The sequence below is a fragment of the Physeter macrocephalus genome, chromosome 6, assembly GCF_002837175.3.
Source record: "Physeter macrocephalus isolate SW-GA chromosome 6, ASM283717v5, whole genome shotgun sequence".
Classification (NCBI taxonomy): Eukaryota; Metazoa; Chordata; class Mammalia; order Artiodactyla; family Physeteridae; genus Physeter; species Physeter macrocephalus.
The window spans coordinates 66,047,369-66,069,484 of NC_041219.1; the positions used below are offsets into that span (position 1 = coordinate 66,047,369).

The 22,116-nt window shown below is 36.3% G+C and overlaps 1 pseudogene; it reads left to right on the forward strand.

Annotated features, from left to right (window-relative positions):
* The first annotated feature begins 2,425 nt into the window (after positions 1–2,425).
* LOC102987575 (telomere zinc finger-associated protein-like) lies at positions 2,426–14,907 on the forward strand (annotated as a pseudogene).
* Positions 14,908–22,116: the final 7,209 nt, after the last annotated feature.

Consider the following 22,116-nt stretch of genomic DNA (forward strand, 5'->3'; position numbering starts at 1 on the left):
CAAATGCTTTGTAGATATTTTGCATCATATCCAGATGAATTGTGGCAAAATGCAACCTACCCTCTTATTGAACAGACACTCTGTTAAACCAAAACAAAATGCCAAATCACCTTTTGTACCATAATCTGGAGATCATCTGTTCCAGAAATAACTATCTGTGGCTCCATGGTTAGGGAAGATTACACACAAAGAACTGGTATATTAAGGAGCAAGAGAGACAATAAGTAGGAATGTAATCTGTAAAGAGTCAACATAATTAGTATTTGCAAAAGAAAGTGCTTATTTTAAAATTTGGTTAATAGGATTTAAGCAAATAAAGTTACTATTTAATTCTGAGTTTTTATAAGTAACATAATTAACATGTCATTAAGGCCCCTTGTTAGTTTCACTGGGAAATTATCTTTTCATTGCATATGTCCAGGCTGACTACAATTCATTTTATTGTCTCCCATAACTCACTGCTGGTTTTATGAAAGCACATGTAGCAGTTTCACCTCTGGCTCTACCCTCCATCACAAACTCATTTAAATAGTGATATTAATGATTTTAGAAATCACTACAAATGGTTGGCAGCATTGTTGTTGTTAATGTCTCAAGGGAGCCACACAAGCGAGTTTTACCAGCTTGAGGCTGAGGTATTTGATGAAGTAATAACAAACTAGCTCTGAATTGTCTTTCATTACCCTTTATCTCTCCTAGAGAGAATATAATCTTATTCAAATTATAATGGCCTTTGTTATCAATGAGTTTTATTATTTATTTACCTGCATCCACACATGCAAATACACATGCATTCTGCTTTTTCAACCTACCTATAATGAAATTTCTTCACTATCAGAATTATGCACAATCACAAATTACAAACTAGTTACTAGTATAATTTGCTTAGCAAAAAAAACCCTTAGTCATTCTTCTAATATACTATCTTGATTAAAGGAGTAAAATCCCATCATTAGGGTTGAAATACAGAATATGCTAAGCAACTTTAAAAATAAGATCACTATTTCAATTAGAAAGTAGTTCTGTTCAGCTTTTCTCTTAAGCAACTTATGAAGTTAAATTGTGCTGAGGCTAGCTTAGGTTAAGTAGAAAATTGTTAAAGACTGTGGTTCTCCTGTTTGGCACAGATCACTTGGTATCTAGATAATTACTTTTTGTTTTAGCCTAGTTACCTTTATTTATGATAATATTTTGTTATTTGTGTAAGCTAGATAATTTCAAAGAGCTTTAATACTCCATATCAATTTTATCCCCTTAACCAATCTGTAAAGCAGGTAAGGAGCTATAATTATGTAGAGCTGACAGAGAGGAACTACAATTCAGAGATGTGCTCTGATGTCGTATAAAGAGAATCAAGGCACGAGTGTTCACTAGGCTATTTTTCTTTTCTCTCTGCCTAGTCTGCTTTTCACCTTGACAATAATTCTATCTTCCTTGTCTTTTTTAACATATGCTAACAATGCAAAAAATAATTCTTACAGTGAAGTTAATGGTGATCTGTAAACTAAACCCCTTTTTAAAATTGATTCATTCATACAACAAATATTTACTGACTACTTACTCTGTGCCAGATACTGTTCTAGATATGGAGGATAATGCAGTGATGATATCAAATCATCTAACAATTCCAAATATGTTCTAAGCATCAGTAACTAGAAAGCACTTGAAATTAATAAAACTAATATTCATTATATCAGGTTCTTTTCTTAGCATTAAATGATTGAAACACCACTACTGTTATCATGTTTCAGATCAGAAAAGTGAGCCACAGAGAGAATTTTTCTAACAGCCAACAACTCTCAGTACCAAGATTTGGGTACATAATCTTAACTACTTCACTCTATAAAATTTCTCTTTGAACTATCCCAAAAGATTATGAATGTTTCCTTTGAATTATTATAATTATAATATTTCCTTTGAAAGATTGTAAATGTTTCCAACACGTTGCCCAAGTCTAGGGAGTGCCATTTGCATTATTGTTACATAACCACAGAAAATAATGTGAATAAATTCCCTTGAGTTGGGCAGTATGAAGGTCATTGTTTTATTTGGAATGCTTTGAACAACGTCATCTTCTTCCTAATTCTACTTTCTCCTTCTCTTTCTGACTGGTGAGTAGTTAACTACTTGCCCACAAACTCTATTTATCATTTTTCTATTCACCACTAGAAGAAATGTTAGAAAAAGTGTAAATATAAGAAAAAATGAATATCTTAATTCTACAATGTTTGTATTTAAATATGCATTGGAAAGCTTGGATTTATACCTAGAGGAAGGAGGAAACCCCATCAAAATCGTAACACAAATTTTGGTGATAGTTGCTAAGAGTTGGGGAGGCTTATGCAAGACTTTTCCACATACTATGAAAAGTGAGCTCTTTCTTCTTTGCCTTAAGGTGAAAGGAAAGGTGTAAGATAGAGGAAGCATGTCATTAGCTTGTACGCGACATGAGGATCTACGTAATGGCATGAAGCTCTATACCCTGTGCCCAGTACACAATGTTTATGAAGTTGCCGTAGTGAGTAATAATTCCTCAGTGATCTATATTAGAGTTATTCAAAGTGTATTCTGCAGAGCACATAAGTAGAATATTAAGAAGTGTTATACAAAACAAAATTCTAGCAGATACATTTTTAAAATGCTTAAAGAAAGTTAGTCAAGTGTTATTTTTGAAAAACTTCTTGGAAGTTGTAGTATACCAATGTGAGTTGTAAGTATTCAAGAGGCGGTTATAGGTTGCAGTGCTTCCCATGTTAACTTAAACTCAAAATTACGTTTTCATTAAAAAAAAATGATGAACCTTGGAGTTTACTTGAGGTTGCTGATTATTCTGATTGGTAGTGATAGGAAAAGCAAATTAGCTTATCTCACTCACCAGTTAATCATGTAAAAATAGTAACTAGTATGGTTATGATGGATAGAAGATAAATGGAGAGAAATGACTTGATAGGATTTGGATATAAGGTGTTGACTGTTCCTAGAGGTAAGATTCTCTATATTCAAATACAGGTTAAATTACATTGCTATCATCTTAGAAAAAACTTAGGGTATATTAAACTGTAGTTGAAGATTTTAAGATTATTTCCAAAAATGTATTTTAAAACGGTCTTTTTATACCTAGATATATGTATTTCTTTTAATTCTTCTTAGAATTAATTATTGTTTATATGTATTATAAAATTTAAAAGATTTGTAAAAAATCATTAATAATTGCAAAAAGGATGTGTATTCCTATAGGTTCTTTTTTTACCTAAATGACAAATTTAGCTTTTTAGATCTTGAGCTCATTGTAAGAATAGATACCATTTATAAGTAGCAGTTTTCTCATATGTAAGTACTGGTACCCAGAAAGAAGTAGCCTCTAGCGTTCTAATTTTGCATATTCAGTCGATAAAGTAGTAGAACATGTGAGACTAAAATTCACTAACTAGGTCTCTTCCTGAATCTAGGATATGTAACAAATAAAATACTGAAGAGATGAGTATGAAATTTATTTCACAGAATTTTTTGAGTCTTGGAAATGAAGAGGATTATACCAAATAAATGAAAAATCAAATGACAAATAAATAAGAGATCAAATAAATGAAAGATCCAATGAGAACACTGTTACCTCCCAATTCCGACCTGGCCACAAGCAAGCCCATAGGCTTCCTTAAGTTAATGCTCAGAGCAAATATCTTAAGGGACCTCTTCCCTTCAAATACTGGATGTGACCAGCAAAGTAACTAAAGATAAATGGTGATGCCTGGCAGAATATTAGAGGGGTTTAAGGTAGGAAGGAAAATATGGTGAAAGAAAGGGGAATCCATAGAGCTTGACCAAGTAGTTAATGCAAATATAGCGTTTGGTGAACTTTTTAGGAATTTCTAAAATATGTTTTATTGAAGGATAACACAAAAAAGGAAAGAGTAGATAAATCATTAATGTGCAGTGAAATTAATCATCGTAAAGAGAACACAGCCAGGTAAAGATATGCCAGGGAAATGCCCTTGAATCCCTGCCAAATATAACTACCCCTCTCCTTTCCAAAAGGAACATCATAGATTTTCTTGTCTCCTTTTGAATCTTACATAAATGGAATCATATACTATGTACTCTGCTTTCACTCAACATTATGAGATTCATCCATGTCATGCCATCATGTGATGACTGTACTGATTTGAAATTTTAAAAAATAACCAAGTTACTTAAGGCAAATCATAGAAAGTAATATATAAAATTTCCAACGTTTTGAGACAGATGTTTATTTGCGTAAACCAATGACTTTTTTTCTTTATTTCAAATATGGAGCCAATGATTAATAACTAAATGTAAGCCTTTAGTTTCCTACATTAAACTGGACATAGAATAGGGCTAAATATTTTCATCATTGGGCTATCATCAAAAGCCAAAGAATTATCCTGAGTGCTTTACACAAAATTATGATAAAAATGAAAGGCACTATCACAGGAACATAGGAATTCTCTTATGCATATAGGAAGTGTAACTACAATGTAGAAAGAGTGATTTTCCTGTACAGTCTATAGGATCCTTTTTGTTTCTTGGCCTTTTAATCATGGGACCTTTTGAGAATCTGGAGATCATTTACATTGGACGATCATTCACTGGAAAATTTTCCATATCTACATACACAACATTCTGCATTTAGCTTCAGAGTGTCAGAGACCACGTGAGGGAATTCACAAATCTATGATGCTGAGATGAAGAACATTAATTTTGAGTTATACTCTTGCAAATGTTTCTTTACGAAACCACGAAAGACTGTTTAGAACAATACTCATACTCTTCTGTAGAGAGGAAAGTCACAAAGCCTTTTGTCATCTTTTAAAACGTAATGATAAGTCGGCAAACAGTTTGCTTTTCTGGTAACTGAAATGAGGCCGCTGAGGTAGAACTGGTCTCGTCTTTGAGTTGTCTAAGAATTGTCTCCTAAATCATTTCAAATTCCCTTGTTCTACACTTGTCCCACGTTTGTCCCCAGATACAACGTATCGGGATTCTCTCTCAATCTCTTCATCCTTCTCCCTCTCTCTCTCTCTCTCTGATACTCTATTCTAACAGGTAATTTTTTCAAACATCTTCAGAAATTCTTCGCTTTGTTCTCATTTTATCACTGAATCATTTTGTGAAAATACCAGCATCAGTCAGGGTCTAGCTCGCAGCTACCAGAAACTGCTGTAGGTATTTCTTCAGAAAAGGCACTTAAAAGGAATTAAATGCTATCAAAAATCAATGTTTGGGCCTCCTTGAATAATTCCAAAATCACGTCACAGAATTGACCACTAGACTGCCAAAATCAGGAAACGAAAGGAGGACACTGCTCTCCCAAATTCTGGCTTCAGGATCACAAGATCTTAGCAGGAACTTGGAGAGCAGAGAGCTGCATTGCAATTGCTGGTTTGGGGAACACAAGGCCTGCTGTGATCCAGGAATAAAGAGGCTCCACCAGAACGGCTGGCTGCAGGCTCTGCTCGCCCAGCCAGATTGATGCTAGGCCCTTCTCTCCACTTGGGCAGCTCTGAACTCAAGTCTTACATGAGTACACATGATCAGAAACCAAATTACATCCAGAATTCTTGCTACAAGGTACTCCTGAAAATGCAGTCTTTAGCATTTCACATCTGCACAACACAGGAAAGGCCACAAGGAAGTGGAAGAGGTGCTGATAAGATAATTTACTTTATGTGCCACGAATACCTAGCAGCGTTCAATCCTGGCTTCACGACCATTAGGATGTGATTATCACAAGAACAGCAATAAAATTCCAAAATAAACTTGATTTAAAGGCTATTCATTTTTTTAAAAAAAGGTTACCCTGTATTTAAGCATCAGGGCTATTATAGAACTAAAGCCTTGTCTATTGAATCACATACAGTGAATAACAGAAATTGCTCAAAATATCTTGCTCTACTGAAATTATTTTGCATTAAATATTGTTTGAAATAAGAGTTTGAAATCTGCTAGGACTTACCTTTTTGAAAAAATGAGTGTTCTGCTTACAGAGGGATTTTTCACTTCATTAGCGTTTTTTGTAATAGAATTTGATATTCATGTTCCAGACGTCTGGAAAGACAAAAAAGCAGAACATTAGTTTTTTCTGTATTTAGTTAAATTTTTTCCTTACACAAGTTAAAAAGAGTATTGTATTATAAATATATTTTTTAAACATTTGCCTCAATAATGCTCTATAAAAGTAATGTCACATATGCATTTCCTGAAAGCAGATGTTTTGTTTTTAGTATATAAAAACAAGAGATCAGAATTTTTTGTTCATTCTTTGAATGTCCAGGTAGCTGATCTAAGTGTCAGGCTGCTTTTGAACTCTAAAGAAAGGGCACTTGAATTAGTTCCTTTTCTTGGTCATTTATGTCTAATAAAAATAATTCTGGTTATAATCAATAGCTAGAAAAGTTCTTGTATAGCATGGTAAAATATAGGGAAAAATAAGTTAGTTACTGAGACATTCATGATATGTCAAATATAAGGCGTCAGATACATCCTTATATCTTTCATTCATTACGACTAAAAGAAAAACTCTTTGGTATGCTAATACAGAAATTTTTAGGACATTGCTCTGTAAAATTGACCTTTATATATAAGCCTTGTTAGTAGGTGATAACACTATTTGATATACGACCTCAGTTAACACTGAATTCCACCCAAAGAACTAGGAAAAGATGCCAATTTGAACAGCCCAAAACTACTGTATAGGCATTGTTAAAGCAAGATTATAAACAATAATACATCAAAGAAAAAACGTGCAGTGTAATGGAAGCTAAATGCATCCAGAGCCTCAATGATAAGAAAATATGCCTGCATTTCTCACAATTGCAGAAAGGAAAGTGTGTCTTCATTTCCACCACCACACTTCTCCACTCTGACTTTCAGTGATTATTACTCCATTTCCAGCAAGAGGTGAGAGAACCACAGGAGAAGACCTCTGGCCAGTCAGCCATGCAGCTTGGTGCCCTGATCCCACCCCTGGCGATTTCTGGTGTATCTCACACTGAGAATCTTTGATCTTTGTGTGTCTGTGTCTGTGTGTCAGTGGGAAAGGGAGTGTTGGAAAGGGAGTATCAGAAAGTGGTGGGGATAATGAAAAGTCTTTCCAGTGTTGTCATAATTTTTCTCAACCCCTCCTTCTACTATCAGGAACTATTAGCACCCCCTACTGGGGAGCAAGGATGTAAGCCTGGCTTGAAATTCAGGCTCCAGTGCTTTCTAATTCTATTCCCTGGGGCCAGTCCCAGCATTTGTGAATGTCAGAGAGGCTGTTTACCCTTAAACACAGAAGTTCTATCTTCAAAGCTATTGTAAGAATTACATAATTGTATGTAATATATATAAAAATGGCAAGCCTCAAGGTCCAGGGAGAGTAGATTCTCAATACATGTTAGTCCCCCTCCTCTTCCCCCAGCTCACACAAATCTGTATTTGCCCTCCCCCTAGTGGCAGACCACCCACACGCATTATTTGCGTAAATTACTCACACCAAACACTGTTTTGCTTTCAACAATCCGCCCAAAAAGTCAAAAGATAAGACAATATTATGACCAAATTAAACACTGTGGAAAACAAACAAAATGCAGACCTTCTAGAAATAAAAAGAATAAAAATACTAAATGGAGTAATTCTTTTAGCCAGAAAAGAAGATAAAGATGAGAAAATATAAACAGCATAATTACAGAGAAGGAAGCACACGTGCTGCTTGCCCAGCCTGGATGTAATTTTTGGTTCTGGTCGTCACAATTACAAGTTAAGTAGCATTATATTGTTCATGGGTAATTTACTTCTGGGCTGTTTGAAAGGACCAGCTCTCAGTGTGTTTTTTTGTCGACACATCTGTTGACAAGGCCGCCATCTTAGAGTCAAACTGCAGAAGTTGATGATGATTAGGGATTCCATCCTCTGCTTAGAAATAAGACTGTTTTCTAAGAAACTTTTGTTTCTGTATTGCAAAAATATCTGCTGTAATGTCAAACATTGCAAACCATGTTTTCTTACTATAGCCCTATTTCTCTCTTTTAGTGTAATTTTATTGGTCACGTTTTAAGGGTTAGACACAAGGTAACTTCTCTTTTCTTACTGTATGTAACATTGACAGTGTTGTCCAGTCATTCACAGAGGCTTTTTATTTTTATTGTACAAACACCAAAAAAGCAAAATTTTTAAAATTTCTATTAGGTATGAATGGCTTAAAATTTGTATTGACTTGTGAATTAAAAGTTAAATTATCTTAAAGAGAATAAATTTTTACCTGAATATATTTTTGAGAGAAAAAGAAACTTTTGTAACACCTTTTATATCTATGTTCAAATATCTCCTAAATACCCTGAAAAATTCATATTTAATAATGTTTATTAAATAAAGGTTTCTTGAATATTATTTCTAGGAGATAATTAATATTGGAGTTACAGAATTAGCTATTTTGTGGTGACTTTTTTCCTCCTTTATAACTCTACTTATCTTCATTTGTTGTCTTTTACAGATCAGAAACATTCAGGTCAGCCACATCAATAGGTTTTATTACAAAAAAATAGATGTTATCATCACCTATTATGTCAGTTTAATTAGAAATATTGAAATGTGTTATATCCCTGTTAAGCTTAAGACTGTGGAAAATAGCTTGTTTTCCAAGTTCTTCAAACTCTTATACAGCGACTACTTCAAAAAATGAATCATTATTCACATTTTAATGGGACCAGAGAAGAAGCAAAATTTTGACATTTTTTAAACTTTTAAACAAATAATCTAGAATGTTTTATTAAGGTCTGGTAGTTTTAATCCTACAGATCGTGACACTATTTTAGAGGCATAAGCCCCAAAGAGATGAATTTTAACAAGCAGACTTTGCAAGTTTCCTCCCTGTCTACACACCTAGTTCATGCTATAGTTATTTATGGTGAGAGCTCCCTTCCCGGAACAGGTCATCTGTCTACATTCTTTTTGGCAGTTATGGGGAGAGTCAAAGTTTCTTCCTAAGTCTTTTGGGCCTTAAAAAAAAGTCAACCTAAATTAATTCTCATGCCAAAGGGACACCATTTGGGGTGTTGCTCCCTTACAACTCTGTCCTTCAAAGTACTGGCAGCTACACAGCAACAATGAGGTCATCTAAATAGTGGGCTTAAAGGGGAAGGCAAAATCTTCTGTTCATGAGTTTGTGACTTTTTAATATATATTTGAAAGATTTCTTCATTGTACTTCTGATTCTCAGCTACATTTTGAATTAAGTTGTTAAATAGAAAAATTCTGAGTGCTTTGAGTGCCATATGGAAAGTACAGTTCAAATTGGCAAAGAATCGTGCATATACATGCATATACAGAATAACTGTTGTATAGGTATTTAGATGTAAGTGCATATTTCAGAACATCTCATTAATATTCTCCCTAGTTAAAGTTAAATCTTCCCCAGTGGACATACATTTTTTTTTCCCCTGTATTTACTGGTGTGCACTCGTGTAAGGCTAGATCCAGGTTGGAAGGGACCGGCACATTACAATTTAAATAGTTTTCTAATTCCCTGTTGCTGTCTTAAATTGGAAAACAAGTACTTTAATGGAATGAAGCCACTGAATCTACAAGAGTGCTAGAGAACCACTCAACAAACAAGAAAAAGGCTTTCACATAAGTGCAGAATATGTCTGATAGACTTGGCTTACTAGGTATAACAAATAGCAAATTAAGGTTTGAGATGATCAGAAATACAATATTTATGAAACAATAAAATCCTAGCATAGACACAAAAATAGAGGCTCACACACACACGTTCATGCACCAACAAAATCATCTTATACAAAATTGCCACAAACAAAACCGTATAAAAACTATTTCTATCCCATAGAAAATATTTCCAAAATGTCTCCTAACTTCCCAACAGGAAAATTAGCCTTTCTTATGGAGTGTGATATTAAAACTGTGCCCAAGGAGAGCAATTCACATTCAGAGAATACCATATCTGTATTCTGTTCCCTCATGAATGAAGGCATTGAATTAAAATGTCAGAGTTGGAAACTGCAACTAGGAAACCTGGAGTTCATTTTTTCCAGCTTCAAATGCTAGTTAGGAAAATTAACTTCAAATTCTTATTGGTAAAATTCTGCAATTAATTGTTTTCTAGTGATTGATGCTTACCGTATAATTTAACCCACTGCAGGATGCAAGTAGCTAGTTAAGACATGTTCTCTACAGTAATATTTTTTCAATTATTTAGTTTTATTTTAAAACTAGTTTCTGATTTGTTCTACTAACATATTAAAGACAGCCTGAAAAAAAAAAAAGAAAAGGTTCTGAAGAACCTAGGGGCAGTACGGGAATAAAGACGCAGACCTACTAGAGAATGGACTTGAGGACACAGGGAAGGGGAAGCTGGGACAAAGTGAGACAGTGGCATAGACATATATACACTACCAAATGTAAAACCAATAGCTGGTGGGAAGCAGCCGCATAGCACAGGGAGATCAGCTCGGTGCTTTGTGACCACCTACAGGGGTGGGATAGGGAGGGTGGGAGGAAAACGCAAGAGGGAAGAGATATGGGGATATATGTATGTGTATAGCTGATTCACTTTGTTATAAAGCAGAAACTAACACACCATTGTAAAGCAATTATACTAATAAAGATGTTAAATAAATAAATAAATAAAAATTTAAAAAATAAAGACAGCCTGACAACATAGTTGACAATGACAGTGTGCCCACTGCCAGCACAGTCTAGAAGTTTTCAACATCCAAAATAAAGAAATACCTTTCCAAACAGTACCTACAGGCTCAAGTAAGACAATAGATTACTATAAATAACATTACGCTTGTGGAACATGACAAAGAAGACTGCCAAGAGTGAAATTCCTCTAAAACAGACAACAAGAGGATTTGGAAATCGAAAGACTGAAGTTCTAATCGCTGCTTCACTTCTTGCAACATAAATTAAGTGATTTTTTTTTTTTCTTATAACAAGAGTACTAACTCAGAGCCTCAGTATCTTGATCTATAAAATGAGAATAATAACACTAAAACAAGTTTAGTATTTATTATTTAGTGCAAGGTAGTGTGAGTGAACACAGATGTGAATATAATCCAGAGATATATTAGTTTAATTTTCACACCAGAGTGTCATTCACTTTTCTGAATTGTATGCAAACCTCATGTGTTCCCTTCCTAGATAAATAAGGGTGAGTTATGTACCTGAGTTTGGAAACCAGGAGAGAAAGAAAATCCTCACTTTCCTACAAAGATGCTCTCGGGACGTATCAGAAATGCCCCACTCTACCCCACTCCTATTATATTCATTTGTGCCTGTGAAAAACGTCATAACCCACCTCAAATCCCAGGCATCATCTCCATCCTCTCTCTTTTGTCCTATAAGCAGCCATCAATCCTATCAACTCTACCTTCTATGTAGCTCCCTATTCTGCTGCTTCATTTGTTAGACAGAATAACATAGCTGTTAAGAATATGGTAGCTGAGTCAGAGAGATGTGGATCTGAATCCTTGTCTTACCGTTTACTAATTATATAAAGTACTTAATTACCCTGAGTTCAGGTTTTCTGTTTTGTCTGTAGAAGGATAATAATAGTTCCCATGTACCTCATAGGGTACTTTTAAAATATAGGTGAGAAATTCTTGTAAATCGCTTTTCCTGGTGCATAATTGTTCAGCAAATGTTAGCTTTGACTTTTACTATTGTTAATTGTTATTAGTGCAAGTCACTACCACCTCATGGTTAGATCATGGCAACCACCTCCTAACTCTGGTTTCCCTGATTCCATTCATTCTTTCACATTGCCTTTCTTTATGTTGCAGGTAGAATCATATTTTTAAAGCACAAATGTGTGCACATTACTCCCTTGCCCCATGGGTACCCGTTAGTTTCAGCATAAATCCCAAACCCCTCATCACCATGCCTAACCCATTCCTGATCTGTCTCCTGCTTATCATGCCAGATTTTTTCTTGCATTCTTCTTTGACAAAAAGGTTTACAAGCTTGAGTGTGCCAAAAAATACTAAAAAGTATATTCAGACTGATTCTTATCATGTACCCACAGGTTTTCATTTAGTAAACCCAGGGTGGGGCTCAGAACTTTGCATTTTAAATTACCTTTACCTCCTGCACCTCCTCAGGCCGTCCCCACCCCACCCCACGCCAAGAGATTCTGACTAGGGAACACAACTTCAGAAACTTTGTCTTGTATTGTATTATACTCCAAAGGCCTTTTTCAGCGTTTTTTGCCTAACTGCCTCTTATTTTTTTTTTTTTTTTTTACTCACCTTAGAAGTCACTTTTTCAAGGAAGCAGTAAAATGTTGAGCTTCTTTTATTTTAATTCTTTGGAGAAAAGCAGACTTCTGATATTAATTTGGTCTCTTATACAAGTTTTCCTATTGAGAAGATAACTCATCATGTAGTTGAAAGTTACTACATTTCTCATTTTACATTAGTACTTTGTCATCCTACTGCACGTGTCTCTCATGACTTTGGTCAGCATGAATAAAACGTTCCTGAAATCTGAACTCTACCAGGCAAAGCGGTAAAACTGAGATCATTAATATTTAGAAAGGAAGAGTAGATCCTGAAATAGAATACATCTTGTGAGGTATCGCCTGAGAACAAAACAAAAGGACGCGCATCTGTCTTAGGTTTGGCTTATTTTCAATAACATCTGGAATGAAACATAACTGTTGTCTCTCTGCGCCCAGTGGCTTTGTACCTTTTGTCCTAATGGCGGCATTTCTATTTACTGAAATATTCAGCCATTTCATTAGAGACATAAAATTTAAGAGAATTAATATGATATATTGTTATTTTTCCCCTTTTACAGTGAGAGTCATCCCTTGCATGCTCTTGATTTTATTTAAGTTTTCCCTCAGGTCATAAGTAATTTGATAGCTAGGTGTGTGGGGGGGGGGTGTGTGTGTGTATGTGTTAGAGAGAGAACGGAGACAGAGCAAGAGAGAAAGAGAGAGAGAGAGAGAGAGAGAATTTGTATCTGTGTGATTTATTTTTTAAAACTCTTCCCAGTAAAATCAGTAAGATTTTGCCTTTTTTTTCTCCCAGCATTTGACAGATATAGACATAGAGATAAGAATCATGATAGGCTGTTGAATAGTTTATCTGTTTGTAGTTTAACTTCAAATATATGACTCTAAATTTCAGAATAGATATATCACTTGGTGTAGTTCAGATAATTGATTCGTAAGTCAGCTGCATCAGGCAGGTTTTGATGGTATCTTTATAAATAGGCCGGAGCTTTCAAATGCCTGATCGTATCTCTCATGCTGACATGAAAGGCACTTAGAGGTTGGAATATGCTAGCAGTACAACTTGTATTCTAGATACAGTTCATGAGGCCTATTAGCTTCCTATGGTACAAGTAACAAAATATCACTGAATGTAATAAATTGAGTGATAATCCCGGAAATGCTTTTCTAATCGTGTTTTAAAGGAGCAACGTGAGTTATGACTTTTACATTAGATGTTTAGAAATAAAAACACAAGCCATTTTAATACGTTTAAAACATAAACCAGCATGATAATAAAATAAGAGGATTAAAAATTCCAGAGACATATCCACCAGTGCGTACTGCTAAGATGGTTTCTCATCCATATGTGAGTCAGATGGAGCCTGCTTTTACAAAGTGCATTCACTCAATCTGTCTTCATAATTCCAGATGTATGCACACACATCTTTTATCCTAAAATTAGGTAAAGGATTAGGAATTTGCATAGTGAGATATTTGTCAGACAACAGTAAACATACAAGATTCTGAGCTAGAAACAATATATGAGACGACAAATTTATTTGGTTCATTCTAACCAGATCCCCTGTACACTTTGTGAATTTCTTTGGGGCCAAGCATTCTATACCATACATTATACATCATCTCCTCCCTGACTGCTGTCCTAACCTGACTTTCTGGTCAGTTCTCATGTACATAGAGGATTTTTTTTTGTTTCTGGATAGGCTTGAAATACTTCATTCTAAGTACTGTTTCCCCACTCCATTCTGTACCACAAAAATAAGCACAGAACCCTATAATCCTAGAAGATAGCTATATCTGTTCGAAGAAAATCAGAATAGGTCACCCCAAAATATGCCACTTTGGCATATTGAGTATTTTGACTTCAAGGCACTTAAACAGCAGGTGAAAGAAAGACTCTTACCCTCTTTTTTCTTCCAAAAAGTTCCTCAGCAAATATCAAAGAGTGCTCAACAGGAAAGACACTGGGGAGAAAACTTTCTAGCGTCCCAAATTTGGAATGTGTTATCTTCCAAAGGAGAACACCTTGAAGCATGAAGCCCGGAGTTGTCTGAACCAATCCTAACAAGTCTTCACATGCGGGAAGTGCCTGGAGACCTTCTGCTGGAGGATGGAGCTGCTGGTGCACTTGGCATCCCACACGGGGGAGATGCCCTCCAAGTGTTGTGCCTGCTCGCAGCAGTTCATGAAGAAGAAGTTCATGCAGAGCCAAGGGACCAAACTGCATGGAGCTCCCAAGCTCCATACCTGTCCCACCCGGGCCAAGTTCTTTTGGTCCCAAAGGGAACTGCAGCTGCACCAGGCTTTTAAGCACTGCGGGGAGCTGTTTGCGTGCAAGGAGTTCTGCTGTGTGCAGCCAGAATGGCCTGCAGAGGCATACCAAGGCCAAACACAGGAATTAGAGGGCATGTGTCTGCAAGTTCTGCAGCCACGCCTTTACCCAGAAGGCAGGTCTCAACCTGAACCTGAGCAGGCACGCAGGCCAGAAGCCCTTCCAGTGCCACCTCTGTGGCTACACCTTCTGCACCCAAGCTGGCCTGGAGAAGCACAACCGCACCACACCAGTGAGAGGCCTGCAGCTGGGAGTTCAGCACCCAGGAAGGCCCCTGCTGAGAAGCACAGGACTGTTACCAAACGCGAGGCCCTGTGCCTGATGCACGGTGAAGCCGAGCACCACCAAAACTTCGGAGTTTGGAACATAGAAAGGTTTATTGCAGGGTTATGCAAGAGAAGGGCGGCTCGTGCCTTAAAAACCCCGAACTCCCCGAAAGCTTTCAACGAAGCGCTTTTACAGGAAAGGTGAAGGAGGGGCGTGGCTAGTTGGTGCACACTTCTTGGTGTCAGAGCCTTTGTTCTTGAGGTCAGGTCACCGTCAGGTCATGATGTTCCTGTAAACCTCCACCAAAGCAAATGTTACTCTCTGTTCTGAAAAGAAAGGGCAAGGTCCCAAGGCTCAACTTTTGCCCTCTGAGGTCCAGGCCCTGGCTAAAGGGGAGGGGAGTGGCCTGTGCAGGCTGGTGACCCTGCCCGGGAACACTCATCCAGCACCCGGTCTGGCTCCTCCCACCAGTGCCCAGGCTGAAGAGGCAGATCTCAGCTGATGACGCCTCAGAGCCAGGTGCCCAGACCCTGTCCAGCCGTCATCACCGAGGGAGCCAGGTGCCAAGACCCAGCCGGCCCTCAGGCTTTTCATTTAAACTGGAGAGAATCATTTGTATAGGATCAATAGGAATACAGGTTGTAGCAAATACCCGTCAGGTGAATTCCCATCTCACAGCAACTGCCCTTCTTTGAGAATAGCCCCAACACAGAGGTGGACCTGAAGTAATGATATGCAAGGTCCTTGCAACTTAACCCTGACCTCTGGCCAGCTCCTAGGGGTAGACAACTGATCTAAGCTGGACCAAGTTTTGCAACTTGAACAGAGAGACTGAAGCTGGCTTAAGCTTTTACCTTAATGGCAGCATCCATATACTCCAGTGGCTGAGGCCTCCGTGGACTGAGACCCATAGAGACGGCTGCCGCCATTAGGTCACAGAGGTGGGGATGGGGGAGAGGTTCGCCGCTACTTCAAGGCCAGCGGGAGGCCCTGGTGAGGGCTCTGGAGCTCTGCAGGACACAGCCCTTAGCCTGTCCCCGGCCCCCAAGCTCACCTGCCGGCCCAGAGCCCAGAGGACCTGGAAGGCCCTGGGGAGAAAGCCAGAATCCACCTCCAGCCACATTCAATGCACCAAGACCACTGTTGCCTGAGCAGGACTTCTGACCCCCGGGCTGATTGTTGAGCAATGATGGTTACTCACTAATGGCTGCGTGCCCACTCTTCCCTATTACATGACTGGCCGCCACCAGGAGGGTGCCACCAGGAGGGTGCAACTTCTGCCAGATCTGTGGGAAGACCTTTAAAGTGATGGCCCAGCTGCATGAGCACGTCAGACAGCACAAGGGAGTGAAGAAGTTCAACTGCACCGGGCGTGGCTCCAAGTTCACCCAGTAGGCCCACCTATGACCTGTGCAGAACTGCAATCCACCAGAGCACAAGCTGGACCCTGGTCACTGAAAACCAGACAATGGTGGTGGGCTCAGCTGAGATGGTGAAGTCCCTGGCCCAGGGCGGCCTGGTCAGCGTCTGTGTGCAGAGGAGAGCCAGGGGTCCTGCGGGATATCCCTCATTCATCCTCATGACTGCCACCTCTGAGAAAGGTGACACGTATCTCCCCTGCCCTCCACAGCCCACTTGGCCCTGGCCCCCAATAAGCCACAGGGCTCTGGACTCTAAAAAAAAAAAAAAAAAAGCCTTTTTTTTTTTTGAATGCTTTACTTCCGACCACCTTCATGTTTTGCTCAAAAGATCTTCTCAAGAAGTCCATACCTAATTCCCATTTAAAATAGCCACCCTGCTTTCACCCACCACTGAGACATGCGCGTCCTTCTTGGCTGCTCAGTTTTCCTCTGCAGTCCTTGTGCACTCAACATTATCTAACATCCTGTATCATTTACGTACTTTCTTTATCATTGTCTCTTCCCATTAAACTACAGGCTTTATGAAGGTACGGCATTTAACATATTTTGTTTGCTGCTGTATCTCCAAAGCTTAGAACAAAGCCTGACCCATAAGAGATTATCGATAAACATTAATTGTTTTATTTGTTTTTTAAAAGAATATACGTGTTTTATGTTTGTAAGTGCAAAGATAAGAATGAAAGAAATACACCAAACTAATAATATTGACTACTCTAGGAGTGAGCATTTGAGAATGGTATAAGAGAACTATCAGCATTTTTGTTCTTTATACTTCTGTATTATTTTAAGCACTTTCTTCTTATTAATAACATGTATTTCTATCACCAAAGAATATTATGATAAAACTAACCATTAAAAAATAGCACAGTGCCTGCTATATAATATGCACTCAAACAATTTTTTCAATAAGCATGTTATGGGCTCCAATTATATGCCAGACACTGTGGTAAGACCTGGGGTAGATGGTAGTGAAAATGAATTGCAAGAACTCCACTTTCTTGGAACTTGAAGTAATGTAATATGGGTCTGTTCATTGCCTAAAGATTGCATGTACTTTCTATTGTTTATAAAGTTATATTTATATTTGTGAAAATACAGCAAACTGATTTCCAGATTGTTTGGAAAGGGGCACAAGGGCAGTTTCCAGAATGATGGAAATGTTCTACATCATGATTTGACAGCAGTTACACAGGTGAATACATTTGTTAAAATTCACTGAACTGTGCACATAAAATATGTGCATTTTATTGTATGTAAATTGTCTTAATCAAAAATGCAAAAGTATATATATTTTGTTTTCTAAATTATAACACCTGGTCTTGTAGGAAATTAGTGAGAGGTAATCCATCTTTAAAATAGAAAATTAATAAATGTGATTAATAAGATTTGGGATTAGATTTAGATTGACAAATAAAAATCTATAGATATTAGTAATAAACTGAGGAGAGTTTTAGAATCCATATAAAAATTTTACTGTGCAAATCAGCCCAATAGACTCTTTCAATATTTGTAAATATGAAGTAACCTTTAGTTGCCCTTTGATTACAAAATTAATCAATGTTTATTTACAGAAAATTTGGAATCACAGATAGAAAATTATCCAAGGGCTAATAATCATTTGGCATATTCTATGGTAATCATATTTCAAAGATACGTTTGTACATGAATGAAATTATACTTACCTATACTTTTGTATCTGGCCTTCTTATTTATTATAAAAACATAGGCATCACCCCCCAAATTAAAAACCATTTGTAGATATGATTTTAAATGTGTGTCTGTTTTTCAGTGGTATTGAGGGAGTGTGGTGTGGTAGAGAAAACGGTATATAGACCCAGCTACATTCCTTTCTGAATCCCAGCTTAGCCAATAGCTAGCCTTTGACTAGATTAATCTTTTTATCTGTGTTGAGGTGTGTAAATGATATAACTAAGTTAGGCAAAATGAGATAACAATATCTTCTTTGCAGGGTACCTTTATATATTTATATAAAATATATTTAAACCATCTAGCACTGCGCTATGTGCCTAGCATGTACTCAATAAGTGATTATACAGTTCACATACCACAATTATTTTAACCACACTTTTAGACAATGTTATTGTTTAAAATTTTCTCTGTTTTAACAAAGTGTACCTGAACTAGTCTGTTTTTCTGATTAACCATAGTCCAGATGTCAAGACTTGTCAGTTTAGGATCACTGATGGTAAATAACATCACATATATCATTCTATGCATATAATCAGTCTTATCACAATTTTTTATACTATAGCCTTCTAGTTCTTAAACTCTTAATTTTAATTATTCTCTGTCTATTGGAATTGAAACATTGATAATCTTTCAGTAATACTAATTGAGTATATTTTTCAGAGCACTTGCATATTTGAAATTCTTTGTCTTCATATTTCAACCAGAATTTTTGTCTTTATAACTAGAATTTTGCAAAAGTTCCCCTCAAAACTCTTTAGACTTTTCACTTTTCTTAACTAACTTATCATGTAGCTGCAAAGAAATTTAAGCCATATTCCATATTAAATTTTTCCACTTACCTGCTTTTTCTTTCTGGGAGACCAGACTATGTAATTTTTTTTTTTTTTTCTGAATCCTATTTGAGACTTACAATTTTACCTACCTCCTTGCATTATGAAGGCAGGGACTGTTGTTTCTACTATAGATTTCTGAGTTTATTATAATTATTTTAGGTTAGATTCTAATCTTCATGCCTATAATATTTATTTATATTGTATTATGATATGTTTTAATATATTCATTCCTTTGTCCTTCTTTGGATTCTTCAAAATCTTCTCTTGTTTTACATCAGTGTCACTTAACTGATTTTCTGTAATGCCAATGCAACTTTTTGTTGCCTAAAATGTATATTTTAAAGTCTGTTCTAGACTTTCTATTTATTCTTCATTTTAAAAATTATCTTATGATATATACTTTCCCATTTCAGATTAATATTTCTATGTTCTTGTCTTGAGTAATATTTTCAAAAATCCATTATTATTAATGTGTACATATGGTGGGGGGGCATTTAACTGTTTGTTCTGTTTTATGTTTCTTGATCCTTATAAAAGGAAGGATGTTTTGTGGTCTGGTTTGCCAACATATGGTGCTTCCATTTTTATCCTTATCTTCATCACCCTCTCAATCATTATTTTGGAAAGGGATAGTGTAGCTTTTTCAAATCTCATACTTGAAGTCTGGTTGTTGTGCCATCTCAGCATAATTTCTATGCATAATCAGAATTGACTGAGTTTGGCTGTGCTTTGTGGAGGTGGAGAGGGTTCCCAAACTTGCCATCTTCTCATTACAAGGAAGAACAGATATGTAATGAATAACATGACACAAATTGTTTTGTTTTTGTCTATTTTTAACAAATGCCATCCATGAATAATTCTAAATCACAGCTCTTTGAGACCCTGCCCCTACATTTCCAACAACCAAATCTCTACCTCATCTGTGTTTGCCTTTATGCATGAGTACAATACAGATTAAGAAAGTTTGCCACTATTGCTCTTCTTATTCCTCAAGCTGTGCATGTTTAAAGAAAGATAGGTGTTGGTAGTGAGTCCTGAGTAATAAGAGATAAGGTGTATGGTTCAGAAAATCACTCTCATGGAGGGAAGGGACAGCTGGTCTCTTTTCTGGTTGTGCAGAGCTTATGTGAAGCGAGGACTTAAGAAAAGGGTAGTATAGACAAACTGCATTTTTAGTCAGAAGGTAGCACAAAGATAGCTATGATTTTATCTCTGATTTCTATTCTTGATTCAGTTAGTGAAACACTGAATTTCTGTTATATGACTTCTGTTATATGAAAATTCAATGTTATTATAAAATGTCATTATTCAACTTAAAAAATTGAATTTTAACAGAAAATTGTGAAATGGCAGATTCAGTCCTCTTAACTAGTCAATGTCTCAATTAAGCCCCCATGATTAAATAATATATGACAATATGGGTCCAATATTAAAGTTCTGTAATAGATGATCCCTTACTGGTGGCTATGTAAAGGTGAAATAAAATCATTAAAGCTGTGTTGTTTTATATTTTTCTTATAGATGAATTCAGTTTGTTTAAATATATTTAATAAAAGAACATCATTAGAGAGATATAGAGACATAGATATATAGTATAGATATACAGTATATCTATATACACTATACCATATGTGTGTATTAGTTTTAAGTCTACCAACAAATATGTTTATCTTCAAAAAGATGTTATTGGGCTTCCCTGGTGGCGCAGTGGTTGAGAGTCCGCCTGCCGATGCAGGGGACACGGGTTCGTGCCCCGGTCCGGGAAGATGCCACATGCCGCGGAGCGGCTGGGCCCGTGAGCCATGGCCGCTGAGCCTGCGCGTCCGGAGCCTGTGCTCCGCAATGGGAGAGGCCACAACAGTAGGAGGCCCGCGTACCGCAAAAAAAAAAAAAAAAAAAAAAAAAAAAAAAAAAAAAGATGTTATTAAGAAAACAATAAATATTAATTTAGAATGACCAAATTCCATAATTTTTAAACTACTTTTGAGCAGGTTTTGCTCAAAACCTCTCCTGTTGTGGAGAACAATATGAGTAAAATATAGACTTCTTTTACGTAAGCCTTCAAAATCTTCTGATAAATGTCAACCAACCGGTTATTTTTTTACAATTATTGTTTGAATGAATTAAACTTTCTGTCCCCAACTCAACACCAAAATTTTAACCCCAAATATGTTTGTGTGTAGAAATAACCCCAAATTTTGCAAACCTAAATAGTTTCTTACCTTGAAAGTAAATTTATATCTGGAAAAAGTATCAGTTTAATTTAATATGTGTTTTGAAATGTTTTCATGTATCTAGTTGTTTAATACTCATTTTCAAAACTGAGTTGACTAAACAACTAAAACTGAGTTGTTAAATACTCAGTCTTATAAAATGGTCTAAAAACTACAGAGGTAACGCATGGTCATACTTCCACATAATGGGGCAAATAATTCCATATCTTACTCTTCTTCAATTTTCTGCTTTTTCCTAATTCTTTATGTCTTAGTTGTTCCAGGATTACTAAAATGTTGGTCAAATTTCATATTGCAACTGATACTTTTCATCTGCTAATTCCCTCCTTACAGGAACTAATAGTTCCATTATTAAAAATAAACAAATTATATCTCTATCCAAAATAAACAAAAATAATGTTTGGTGGTTTATACATTTGAATATTATGATGAACTTCTTCTTTGCTTTGAAATAATATGTTGTCACTAAGAAGTATATTCCCAGTTTATAGTGTCTTTTTTTTTTCCTTGGGAATTTAAAATACTTTAAATAATTTGGGCTTTGCCTGATTCCCCCAGAAGTGTAGAGTATGACTGATAACTGCCTTTAGAATCCCTAATAGCTAAATTACAATTATTATGCAAAGTCCTACAACAGACAGTTATATGGATTGTTAAATGACTTTGCCTTTTTTGCAAACTATAATCATTTTCCTTTATTAGCTGAAGGATTTCATAATTTAAGGAAAATGAAAAACCTATAAGTCACACTTTCAAAGAAGGAACATGGATATTGCAAACATTAAATTCCCCCATAAAAATGTTAAGGCATCATTAAACTAGGTTCAGATTAATACAATTCAGTCAACTCTAGATAGATATCTCCCATAATAAGCTGACACAATACCTAGTGATCTAAGATGTAAAATATTTTACTACAGCCAATTTATAAGCCTATAAAACATATAGGTATCATTCAACTTCTTTATTAATAGTGCATACCTTGTATTAAATCAAAACCGTTTTAAAGGCCCCTCCCCTTTGACATTCCCTTCCTCAGCTGTCGCCCCTCATCATGTGTTATCTC